General features: G+C 41.8%; 1 long non-coding RNA gene and 1 pseudogene across 1 annotated transcript; one reads left to right on the top strand and one right to left on the bottom strand.

Moving 5' to 3' along the window:
- Positions 1-14: 14 nt before the first annotated feature.
- On the top strand, positions 15-2,504 carry LOC113017369 (toll-like receptor 13; annotated as a pseudogene).
- Positions 2,505-10,172: 7,668 nt separating this feature from the next.
- On the bottom strand, positions 10,173-10,457 carry LOC113017368 (uncharacterized). The gene is made up of 2 exons (XR_003271469.1): positions 10,428-10,457; positions 10,173-10,344 (listed from the first exon to the last, which is right to left on the bottom strand). It is a non-coding gene; the product is annotated as an uncharacterized LOC113017368 (long non-coding RNA).
- Between the last annotated feature and the right edge of the window lie 3,222 nt (positions 10,458-13,679).

Here is a 13,679-nt window from a genome sequence, read left to right as displayed (position 1 = left end):
GTGTGACAGTGTTGATGAAGGAGGGTTCGAAGGACTTGATAACCTCCAGATTCTTTATTTGTTAGGTGATAATTATTTTACGACCATTTCAGTGGACTGTCAAACTTAAGCACTCTGATCTTAAATGTTGTTCAAAGCCAGTCACATAACAGCTCTGAACAAAGGGATAGGCCTTTCTCAAATTTACAAAGATTGAAGAAGCTTCATATCAAGGTTCATAGAGGATATTACGATATTTCAAAAGATGTTCTCAGTGGTTTGACTTCTTTAGAGTACTTAATAACAGAGGCATATTTCATGGATCTTTGTACCCAGACACATTTAAATACACACCGCAACTGAAACATCTGAGGATATCTTACAGCGAGCTTTCAGTTTTAACATCTGACGTGTTCTTGCCAATTCCAAACCTGATAACACTCGACCTCTCCAACAATAAACTCAGGTCTTTGGATTTTCTAGCAGAGGCCAAACTGTCGGCACTCAGGTGGCTAACGTCAGTGACAATGAATTGTTTGTAATCAGTGAAACAGTTATCCAATCCCTTCCAGGCTTGACATATCTGGATCTATCTGCTAACCTTTTAACATGTGAATGTTCTAATTACGGTCTTATCCAGTGGATTCAAGGCAGCAAACAGACACAGGTTGTTAATGCACATCAGTACACTTGCTCATTTCCTGTCAGCCAACGGGGAAAAAAATTCCTTGACTTTGGTTTTGACTCCTGTCGGATAGATGCTGCATTGCTCTGCTTCCTCTTTAGCTCTAGTCTAGTTATGCTTACTCTCCTTGCATCCTTCATCTATCACTTCCTGAGGTCACACCTCACCTATGCCTATTACCTCTTCCTGGCCTTTCTCTATGATAATAAGAGGAGGAAGAAAGGTATTCCTCACAGCTACGATGCCTTTGTCTCCTACAATGTTCATGATGAAGCTTGGGTCTGTGGAGAGTTGCTTCCAGAGCTGGAGGGTCAACAGGGCTGGAAACTCTGTCTGCACCACAGAGACTTTGAACCAGGTATATATGATTATCATTAGCCTCTTTTTTTCTATTTTTCTATTTTTAGATCTATATTTAATGAAGCTACCACACAAACTGCCTCAGCTTTCCTTAAACTTGTACTGACAAAGATCGGGGTTTACACAACTGTTTTTTTGTTTTGTTTTGTTCAAAATTTTAATACAATATCTTTACACAAATATAAATGGCTGATATGAAGTCAAACAAGAATACCAATCCCATGTGACCCACAAAACGAAGTTTGAGTGCTAGATCTAGATATTTTAAGACTGACTATCTGGACAAGAGCTACAAATTGATCTTTAAACCTCTAAAAGTAGACTTTAGATGTGCTGCTCAACTTTCAAAGCATCCTACATGTAGGAAATGAAAGATTTACTCTGGAAAATATACAGTTAAGATTGGTCCAGTTTTTTCCTGAAATCATGAAATGGGTTTCACATAAAAGAATATAGACGTACAAAAACATCTGAATTCCAGAAAATATTGAATTACAGAAAATATTAAAATTAAAGTCTGAGTCAGCACCAGTTATTACCCCAGAAGCTTATTGAATTGTGCTTTGCTTGTCCATTACACAAAAAGTCCCACCAAAGGCTGTGACTGGAATTTAGACACTACTGTAGATCCTGCTCTTCTCAAAAGTGAGAATACCTTTGAAATGTTTTAACTCATAGAAAAGGCTACATTTTATGTTGTCTAAGGAGCTTGGAAACAATAGACTACAATGACCTGGATGACTGAGAACCTTCACAGACATACATTTTATGTTATTCACCAGTGCTGTTTTAAGTAGTAAATGTTAAAACTAGAAAAATGCTGACATGTTTGATGTGTGAGATTTTTGTTTAACGTCTCAGATTTCTGTTTTTACAGGTAAGCCCATTGTAGAAAACATTACAGAGGCCATCTATAGCAGCAGAAAGACTATCTGTGTGATCAGCCCAAATTACCTGCAGAGTGAGTGGTGCTCCAAAGAAATCCAGATGGCCAGGTATGGTTACCAACTCTTTGTCCTTACATGTAATGACATCGCCAGCTTCTACACTGATTAATCTGCGTGTGATCTCTTTAGCTACCGTCTGTTCGATGAGCACAAGGATGTGCTGATCATGGTGTTTCTGGAGGACATACCAGCCAACCAGCTGTCTCCGTACTACCAAATAAGGAGTCTGGTGAAGAGGAGCTCTTACTTGAGCTGGCCACAGGCTGGTCAACACACTGGAATCTTCTGGCAGAAAATACGACAAGCTCTCGAGAGAGAAGAAAACCCCACTGAGCACACGTGACTCCACACTGGACAGCCCATAGTCATCCACTGAAGTTTACCTGAGGTGGAAAAATCATTGTTTGTTTGTATAAAGCAGATATAATTATTGCAAATGAGAATAAATCAGGGTATGCTTTACAGTGAGACTGACAAGTTGCTCTTCTTATCCTTTTGTATTCGAAGGAGCTTGGGAAAGAAAGCGTCTGGACTTCAAGTTGCTTGAAGATGTTTCACCTCTCATCTGAGAAGCTTCTTAAGTTCTAGGGTCAAATGGTGGAGACACAGATTTAAGCCCTGTGGGAGTGTCCCTCCGAGAGGGACAATGGACCCTCTAATGATCCTCTACCTAATCACACAAGCCAAGGTGTGAAAATGGGTGTAGGTCACAATCAGCCAAGGTTTTGGGTGAGCTCATTGTGAAACCTAGCCCCACCCTATCATGTGATTTCCTGAGGTCAGATGGCCCAGGATATCCTTTGGTATCCATGTCAGATTCACCCCCTTACATTCAAAATACCAAAATGAAGATTGCAGACATGCTCAACTTGAGGCTTCATAATGGGACTTCTCCAGCTGGTGGATAATGCTGTGGTGGCTCCATCCATCTTTCATATACAGTTTATGTAAAAAACAAGCATAGTTGTGTTTAGAGGTGCAAATATAAATATAAAAATGTGGTTAGGGTTGTACATATTTTTTATATTGTTATATTTAACTACTAATCAATAAGTCCTAATAATAGAACATATCAATCGACTGTCATTTTTAAACCATACATGGAAGATTATGGCCTTTGTGAGAGCTGGAGTTTAAACCACCCTGATGATCAAGAATTCACTTACTTTTCCAAGTCCATCATTCATCATCGAGAATATATTTTTCCCCCAGCTAGTAATTCCCGTCATCCAAAGCGATCATAAACCTGTCTCTTTGAAACTCAATAAAAAATGGCAACAAAAATCGACCACCTGATGGTGCTTGAACACATCTTTGCTAAAAAAGTAGGACTTAAATAATATTTTAAAGAGAATGGACATCCTTTTTGGATATAAATGATTCTCCCAATATTTATTAACTTTATTATAGGAAACTGGCATAGCTGTTTTAAGGGGCAGGATTATCTCATACTCATCCTATAAAAAGGAAAAAGACACAATTTGGAAGAAAAAATTAAAATGTTGAAAAGAAATTGCACAGCAACACTTTTGAAAAGCTAGTGTGTGATTTAAGAAAACACAGACTTGATTTAAATGTGTTGTTAAACACAAAATCACAGTTTCTTATACAGCGGTTGACACATGAGAAATCTGAATACAATAATAAATAAATCAGATAAATATCTAGTAAAGCTATTTAGTCAAAATAAAGACAAAAAACATGTAGTTATCAAAGACTCAGCAGGGAAACCTTTTCATTATCTTCCAGATATAAATAATGTTGTTAGGATGTTTTATATGCATCTATACACTTCTGACCATGACCCAAATATGGAAGACATTCACAAATTTCTGAGTGCTATAGATCTGTCTATTTTAACACAAGATCAAGGTACGATGTTGGATAAACTATAGCTCTAGAAGAACTATTCTTAATCAAATACTCTGTAACAAGGCATCTAGCCCAGATGGCGTCCCTGCTGAGTTCTACAAAACATTTCTGGCCAACCCTGTCCTCGCTATTCATAAGAATGGTTAAAGAATTTATGATTATGTCTACAAGTCCTCCAACCATGAATACTGCAATAATTAACCTTTTGTTAAAACCAGAGAAAAATCCCAATCAGCCAAATTAGGCCACTTTCTCTGGTAAATACAGACATTAAAATTATAAGCCATGTTCTTGCATCCCATTTAGAAAAAGTAATTCCAGCCCTTATCCATCCTGACCTGACAGGTTTTATTAAAGGCAGACATCCCACTATAAATATTTGTAAACTATTCAACTACATGCAGCTTTCAGAGTATCAGAAAACTATAATCTTATCAGTCGATGCAGAAAAAGCATTTGACAAAGTCTGCTGGAAATTTCTGTTTGAGTGACTATGAGTTATAGTTATTTCCCATATTCTTGTTATAATTGTGTTATTGCTATCATTGTCATTATTATGATTACTGGTGATGAGTATTATTCTGATTATTGTAATAATTCTTTCCTCAATTGCATTAATCCTGGACTGAATAGAAATTAATGTACTCATACTCGTATTTTTCTGTAAGTTCCCTAATCTGTTCTCCTCTACTCTGTATGTTGTATATTTCGTGATAATAAGAAAATAGGGAAAAAAGAAACGTTTAAAATTTTAATTGTTAGGAATTAAAATTATACTTCTATTTCAAATGCTAAATGTATTGTTCTTTTTTCTCAGTTTACATTGTTTGTATTTACACGTATGATTTATTTAAGAAGTGTTAGAAAATAATAACTAGTATGTTTTCCTGTTACTAACATTCATACTAACAACTGTGACACAAATATGTCTTTGGTGTCCTAATGCTTACAGGACTCAGTGTCCTTAATTACATTTAATCTTTGGTTTAATCTTCACAACAGCCCACAGCAAGTTTCCCTAGTGCTTTACCTGCCTGTCACCACTAACTGAGGGCTTGAGTGAGAGACAGTACTTTCATCTTAGACACATCAGTCATTTCAATTCATTTGGTTCTTATTTTTCAAAACAGCAAAAGAATAGGAGTAACTAACAGTTTGATATGGTTGTTAATCTTAAATGGCACACTATAAGTGTTTGTACTATATAATTTTACTGTAAAAACTGTGTGAGAGTGGTCTATTGCTCAGTGAAAATGGCTTTTTTCTTTGCAGTTTCACAGTTTTGAAAAAGGTTCAAGTTGCTGTCATTTGCATGTTTCCTCCTGAAAACAAAACTCAATTCTAGAGAGAGAGATAGCGTGATAAGAGATAACTCTTTATTGTCATTGCACAGTCTTACCTAGTACAATAGTACGACAAAAGTGGAAACTGTCCCCAGGTCGGCACCAGAGATGGGCAGTAACGCGTAATCTGATTACTTTTTTCAGGTAACGAGTAAAGTAAGGGATTACTATTGCAAAAACGGTAATTAGATTATCGTTACTTCCTACGTTCCTACGGGAAAGTACCGTTACGTTACTTTCCCGTAGGAACGCTGCGTTACTGCGTTACTAAAACCGTGATTTTTTGCGAGAATATCTCACAACAGTGACGTAAGTGAGTGCGACGTTCGTGACAACAGCTGTGTGCAGATCAACAATGGATCATATATCGAGTGCAGGAGAGAGTATGAGCGTGCAGCATTTAAAGCGTGGAAGCACTGACCTTACTTTGAGTTTGATTCCATACAAAGTGACAAAAACATTAATGTCCGTTGTGCGTAGGAAGAAAACTTCTTTTTACAGCGAAAAAAATCCCCCTAAACTTCCGAGCAAGCACCAGGAGTGCGCTACCACGTAATGGGAAATTCACAGAGAAACTCACGGATTCTTCCACTGACCGCTGCGGCACACCTGCACCAGAGCACACCTCCACCTACCCCACTCCTGCTTTACAGTTGAAAATAGAGCAACAGGACCGCTGTGTCTTTGATGTTATTTATTTTCTGCTGTGTTTTACTTGCATCTATTTGAAAGAGTGAGTGTAAACACAAAAAATATATATTTTATGTGCTGGAATGTGCAGAAAATAGGTTTAAATGTTAAACAAATTTCTTCCAGTCAGAGAATGTTGCATATAATTAAATTTTTGCTTGATGCATAAAGTCTGTGAAGGTTCTCTTCTTAAAGAAGTCCAGATGCTTTTCTTTGCAAGCTCCTTTGACCTTGATGCATAAAGTTAAAAGGTTAAAACTACTAAAACAAGTTACAAAAAGAGACTTTTCCATTTGATTACATTTTGTATGATGGATTATGTAGAAAAAGTAGAATTGGGCTGAAAGATCTATCGCTTTATCACCTATTCAGGTTGTAAATCGTGTTTTTAAAAAGTAACTAAGTAATTAATTACTTTTGAAAATAAGTAATCAGTAAAGTAATGAGATTACTTTTTGGGGGAAGTAATTGGTAATTAGTTACTGATTACTTTTTTCAAGTAACTTGACCAAAAATACTTACCAATGAGTTGATGTCTTTCTGTTCAACAGCAGGAGTGCTGGTCCCGAGCCTCAAAGACAGAAAGAAGCAAGCAGAGGGAGAAAAAACAGAACATTTTTAGAAGCTGATTTGATCCTTAATGGCTGTGCAATCATAATAACTTACAACACAGAGGGTCAATGTAGACCCCATACAACCGAATTAGACTAACACATATAGTATTAAAAACACCATCTACTACTGTGTCTGAATGTGTAGTATTGGCACATTTTAGGCCTAAAGAGATATGTTTTGAAAAAAAGACCACCTAATTTAAATATAATCATTGCATGCTTGTTAAAAGTTAACTTATGACAGGGTTTATATGTAACATGTTTCTTATGATTCAACTGTGTAATTTAACTTAATTCTTTAGAAGGACGAGCTATATTACTTTATTCTCAGTTATAAAGCCAACCCAGATGTTAAGCATTTAACAGGCCATGTATCTGGATTATAGCTTTCACAACAAAACTTGTTTTTAAACACATGTTTTAACAAAACAAATACTATTGTTAATGTTATTATTTAAAATGTAATTCAACAGAAAAGTCGGTTAAATATAAAAGCAGTTTGCTTATGTTGTTAAATAAAGGCTAGATTTGACAATAGATATAGATGCCACAGATGTTCAAAAGCTGCCACAAAGCATTAAAAAAAATAGACGTCTCCGAAAACGTCGGAGCATTTTTGCAAATATGCAATGTCTTGATAAATCGAGCTTGAACTGATACTTGAACTTTACACAGCTACATTCTCGCCTGAAAATATCTTAAAAGTTTATTTTGTGACCAAGAAAATGTAATATTTAAAGGTTTTTTAGCCGCGCTCCTCTGCCATTGCCGTGCTTACAAGTACGCATAGGCTCCGACAACCGCAGCCAACAAATGCGATCCTCCTTTTCTCCAGATTACCCTTTCTGGGTCACCAAATAAACTTTTTTTTTTCTTTTTTTTCTTTCTTTCTTTCTTTTTTTTTTTGCCTGTCCCGTTTGGCTCTTTTGCCATCAGAATTGTTGTCTAAAGGCAAAGAAAGATGCCCAACGGATTTACTTTACCAAATTGACCATCCCAGCCTTGCCGTAATGGTCCATTTGATTCACCTTTTATTGTTTATTTTATTTTCACTTACTGAATACGGGACAGACTTGACTGGAGGAAAGAAGGGGAGAAAGAAAGAGGGAAAGAGAAACAGCTGAGAAGAGGGACGGGGGAGAAGGGCAAAAAACAAAAACCAACAGAATGAGCAGAAAAAAAAAAGAAAAAGAAATAAAAAATGCATCTATCAATCACCTGGATCACCTGCTGAGAAAGAAAAAAGAAAACAAGCAGAAGAGAACAAGAGTAATAGAATAAACAGCATCACAATGATATATGGGAATATGACAGTAAATACTAAATATTAAACATTATTGTGCAGCACATAAGATCGACAGAACACAGTGTGCTTTGAGGTAGGAGCCAAAAAGGGTGTAGTTTGTGGGTGTGATCACCTGTGTGTACACCTGTGAGCATGGACGCGCTTGTTTTTTTAAAAGGTTCCTTCATGTAATGATCTGCTAGAGGGTGTGGGGGGGCCACAGCCCCGTCCTCCAGGGCATGAAGCAGGTATGGAGGAGATCAAAACTCCAGACATCCAGAGGCCCCCAGAACACAAGAGACCAAGGAAGACCAACAGAGGGGCAGCTGCGCCACTGTCCCGGAAAGAGCTGAGGAGAGTCCCAGATGAGGGCTCACTCAGCAGCCGCGGAGCAGAAGCCAGGGGGGGTTGCAGTGACGCGCCCGTGAGCTCCGCCGGCAGCCAGCCGCGCCTGAGTGACCGAGCCCCAGGCCGAGAGGCCGGGGGCACCCCACCTCCGAAGTGGCCCGAGCGAGCCCCAGGCTCCAGACCCCGATAAGCGGCCGCCAAGGAGTGAGCCGGTGTGTACCTGGACGCCCATCCCCAGACACAAAGAACCACCAACGCACCGACACCTGAGGGAGTCCGCCACTGGCAGGGGAAGTGGTGGTAGGGGGAGATAGGCCTCCAAACCTTGGAGGGCCTGAGATGTCCCCAGAGAGGTGGCGTCTGATACCCAACCTGACATACAGTGGGGCAAAAAAGTATTTAGTCAGCCACCGATTGTGCAAGTTCCCCCACTTAAAATGATGACAGAGGTCAGTAATTTGCACCAGAGGTACACTTCAACTGTGAGAGACAGAATGTGAAAAAAAAATCCATGAATTCACATGGTAGGATTTGTAAAGAATTTATTCGTAAATCAGGGTGGAAAATAAGTATTCGGTCACCTCAAACAAGGAAAATCTCTGGCTCTCACAGACCTGTAACGTCTTATGTAAGAAGCTTTTCTGTCCCCCACTCGTTACCTGTATGAATGGCACCTGTTTGAACTCATCATCTGTATAAAAGACACCTGTTCACAGCCTCAAACAGTCAGACTCCAAACTCCGCCATGGCCAAGACCAAAGAGCTTTCGAAGGACACCAGGAAAAGTATTGTAGACCTGCACCAGACTGGGAAGCGTGAATCTACAATAGGCAAGCAGCTTGGTGTGAAAAAATCAACTGTGGGAGCAATCATCAGAAAATGGAAGACATACAAGACCACTGATAATCTCCCTCGATCTGGGGCTCCACGCAAGATCTCATCCCGTGGGGTCAAAATGATCATGAGAACGGTGAGCAAAGATCCCAGAACCACACGGGGGGACCTGGTGAATGACCTGCAGAGAGCTGGGACCAAAGTAACAAAGGTCACCATCAGTAACACACTACAACGGCAGGGAATCAAATCCCGCAGTGCCAGACGTGTTCCGCTGCTGAAGCCAGTGCATGTCCAGGCCCGTCTGAAGTTTGCCAGAGAGCACATGGATGATACAGCAGAGGATTGGGAGAATGTCATGTGGTCAGATGAAACCAAAGTAGAACTTTTTGGTATAAACTCAACTCGTCGTGTTTGGAGGACGAAGAATACTGAGTTGCATCCCAAGAACACCATACCTACTGTGAAGCATGGGGGTGGAAACATCATGCTATGGGGCTGTTTTTCTGCCAAGGGGACAGGACGACTGATCCGTGTTAAGGACAGAATGAATGGGGCCATGTATGGTGAGATTTTGAGCCAAAACCTCCTTCCATCAGTGAGAACTTTGAAGATGAAACGAGGCTGGGTCTTCCAACATGACAATGATCCAAAACACACCGCCCGGGCAACAAAGGAGTGGCTCCGTAAGAAGCATTTGAAAGTCCTGGAGTGGCCTAGCCAGTCTCCAGACCTCAACCCCATAGAAAATCTGTGGCGGGAGTTGAAAGTCCGTGTTGCTCGGCGACAGCCCCAAAACATCACTGCTCTCGAGAAGATCTGCATGGAGGAATGGGCCAAAATACCAGCTACTGTGTGTGCAAACCTGGTAAAGACCTATAGTAAACGTTTGACCTCTGTTATTGCCAACAAAGGTTATGTTACAAAGTATTGAGTTGTATTTTTGTTATTGACCAAATACTTATTTTCCACCCTGATTTACGAATAAATTCTTTACAAATCCTACCATGTGGATTCATGGATTTTTTTTTTTCACATTCTGTCTCTCACAGTTGAAGACACATTCTGTCTCTCACCTCTGTCATCATTTTAAGTGGGGGAACTTGCACAATTGGTGGCTGACTAAATACTTTTTTGCCCCACTGTATGTGCGTTACTGTCACGGTTCGGCATGGCAAACCGTAGGTGTGGGGAAGGAGGACCCAGGCACGGTGCTCTGTGTATAAACAGTGCGTTTATTTACAGTGATGGAAACAATAACAGTAAATCCCCGTGCTCTCCCCTGACTCCCGTGTCGTGTCTTCCCAAAAAGTCTGTGCTCCATGTTCTCCGCTCCCGTGTCTCAGCACCCCTCATGCTGGCTGCTGTCTGGCGCTCCACACTTCTCCTGGGGACACAATAGACGCAGCCGTCAGGACACATATAACCGCGGGCATACACACACTAACTCAGTTCAACTGGATGACTAACGTGGAGTCTCATGGAATGATCCCACGTCGGTGGGAGCTCCAAGACTCTCCTAAGTAGCTCCCCCGACGAGCCCTGATCAGCGGCAGGTGTCTAGCTTCGGGTGTGGCCAGTCCCCTAGCTGGGCAACACCCACCAGGCCTGAAGGCACCTGTAAACCAGTGTACATACACACCTGCACCCATACACACACACACACACACACACATCTACAAGCATGGAGAAGAGCAGCAGCAACACCAAAAATACATATAATATCACCAATCCATGACTGCCCAGGGATCCTGGGTCGCTCAGACCCAGGACCCTGACAGTACCCCCCCTCTAAGGGTCGGCTCCCGACGACCCAAAACAAAAAAACAAACAAAAAGTACAGCACAACCAACCCAGGGCGGGTGGCGGGGGGTCCAGGACGGAGGGCCCCAAAACCTCACCGTTAAACAGCCACCACACAACAACTTGTTTGACGGCAAAACAAGCGGGACCTGCGGTCGGTTAGGCAGCGGCGGAAAAACAGTTCAGGTGGCCTACCTCCAACCCCTTGGTGGAAACACAGCAGCTCCGGTGGCCGCCCCGGGTCCGACGGCGGCGGCGGCGCTGCTCCCCAGGCGGCCTGCCCCGGGTCTGACGGTGGCGGCGCTGCTCCGGTGAGCAACAGCGAGGTGTGGTACATGGCCGATGACGCGCTGGTCGCTGACGTGGACGTGCTGGACGTGGATGGCGTGGAGGTCCCTCTGACTCGCTGACCTCCAGTTCTGGCTGAGCGGGTCCCTCCGGACCTCCGAGCTCCTACGGAGGCAGCGCAGGCTCCACAGGCTCGCTGAGCTCCTCCCGCTCGCCAATCCCCGGCTCGCCGAGCTCCTCTGCTGGCAACGGTCGCTCCGGCTCATTGAGGTCCTCCAGCAGCGGCGCTGGCTCCTCAGCCGGTGGCTCGCTGAACTGCTCCCGCTCCGGCTCGCTGTTTTTGCCTTTTCTGAGCCTACATTGAGTGTGAAAAACTGTAGTCACTCTGCTTCTTCCAAGCCTGGAGTTAAAATCACCAGGACTGTTAATTAAAAAACTGAGAATGTTAAGGACTTCTGTTGATCTGCATCTGCTCACTCAGAGCAGAGAGCTAATTTGACAAAGACTGTTTTCAATGAGCCTGCTCCTCTGTCGATCTGTGTTTCTACTTGGCCTTTAGTGCAGCCTGCAGTTCTGTTACCTGGTCAGGTTGCCAGCTCAACCTTCAGTTCAATCATTAGCTCAGTCGCGTATTCGGCCACCATCATCAATTTCTTTGTGTTGGCCAGAGGACTCTGTGCCTGCTGGTTTTTTGCTGCAAAACAAAAAACTGCCCTTTCGTGTTGGTGGAAAATGCATGTCAACCAATCAAAAATGATATGGTGACATGACATTTGGTTGTTTTTGCACATATTCAACTCTGTATATTTTATATATTTTATTATTACTATTATTAATATTTATTTATTTTTTTTTTTTTTTTTTTTTACTATTTAATTTGTAAAAATGTGTATACACACACACACACACACACACACACACACACACACGTAGGAAAATATTTAGTATACACATCCAGAAATGCATACACTATTATATATTGTACATATATTTATTAGTTTCAGGTTGGCCATTCTTGTATTTTGCTCGTTTGTGTTGTTGTGTTTGCACATCTCTGTTGCTTGTGGGGCTCGCACACAAGAATTTCACTCGCATGTGCTGTGCCAGTGTGCCTGCACATGTGATGTGACAATAAAAGTGATTTGATTTGATTTGATTTGATTTGATTAGAAAGAGGGGGAAGCTTTAGGAGTGACGGCAAGATCGGGCCATACCAATTTTGCCTAATGTGGCGTAAATACAATGTGGTGTATAAACAAATTGTGATTGAAGAAGGTACACGCTTAGCCTAGCCTGTTGTGTGGTTAAGGGTTAAGCCTGTATGCTATGTGTCTTCCCTCAATCAAGCGCCTAATGAGTTTTGTGGGTTTCTGGTGTGGAAGGTGGGCTGTGCTCTTTAGATAATATAGTGGTATTTATCGCAACACCTGGCAAGATCATCTTAAGTCCATCTGTGCTTTCCTTGATTGCATAACTTTGGAAAATCTTACAGCGAACCTTGCCAAGTGTGAGTTTACTAAGATAAGATAAGATAGAACTTTATTAATCCTCGGGGTGGGTTCCTCTGGGAAATTCGACTTCCAAAAAAAGCACAGCAACGACCGAAGTTACAGTTACAGAATTGTTATATATATATATATATACACACACACACACACACACACACACACACACACACACACACATATAAATACAGAGACAAATATAAATAAAATATACAAAGGGGATAAATAGAATAAATAGGAATAAAAAATAAAAATACAAGTGAATTGCACATTTCAAGTATTGAGTCTATTGCACTGTTGACTATTTACAAAAGTATTGCACAAAAGGTATTGTACAGTGAGGTGAAGAAGCACTACAGCTTAGTTGTTCCCCCCTCCTTTGTCCTCCTGTTTCCCCTCCCTCTCCCCTCCAGAGAGGGAGTTTAAACAGTTTGATGGCGTGTGGACAAAGGAGTTTTTTAAGTCTGTTAGTTCTTGTCTTGGGGAGAAGCAACCTGTCATGAACAGACTCTTCTGGTTGTTATGGCCGTGTGGCAGAGGATGCCCAGCATTGTCCATAATGTCCATCAGTTTCTTTAGCGTCCTTTTCTCTGCCACTGTCACCAGAGTGTCCTTCATGCCGACCACAGAGCTAGCCTCCTGATCAGTTTTCCCAGCCTGGATGAGTCCTCTTTGCTGTGCTGCCTCCCCAGCACACACAGCATAGAAAAGTACTCCAGCAACCACCGACTGGTAAAACATCCTCAGGAGCTTCTGCAGATGTTAAAAGACCTCAGCCTCCTGAGGAAGTACAGTCGGCTTTGGCTTTTTTATACAGGTGCTCTGTGTTGCATGACCAGTCCAGTTTTATTGTCCACCCACAGCCCAGGTACTTGTACTTGTTGACCACTCCACCTCCTCCCCCTCTATCTGAACCGGCAGTGAGCCTTCTCTGGACCTCCCGAAGTCCACAACCAGTTCCTTAGTCTTTGAGGTGTTGAGTTGCAGGTGGTTTGTGTGACTCATGCGACAAAGTTCCTCACCAGACTTCTGTACTCCTCTTCCTGATCATCCCAGATCACCCCATGATGGCCGTGTCATCTGCAAACTTCTGGGCCACTTTGACTTACTTGGGTAAGGTGGCTGG

This window comes from Astatotilapia calliptera, unplaced genomic scaffold (genome assembly GCF_900246225.1).
Source record: "Astatotilapia calliptera unplaced genomic scaffold, fAstCal1.2 U_scaffold_110, whole genome shotgun sequence".
NCBI lineage: Eukaryota > Metazoa > Chordata > Actinopteri > Cichliformes > Cichlidae > Astatotilapia > Astatotilapia calliptera.
Note: the sequence above shows the minus strand (reverse complement) of the source record. Positions and strands in the feature narration are given on the sequence as shown.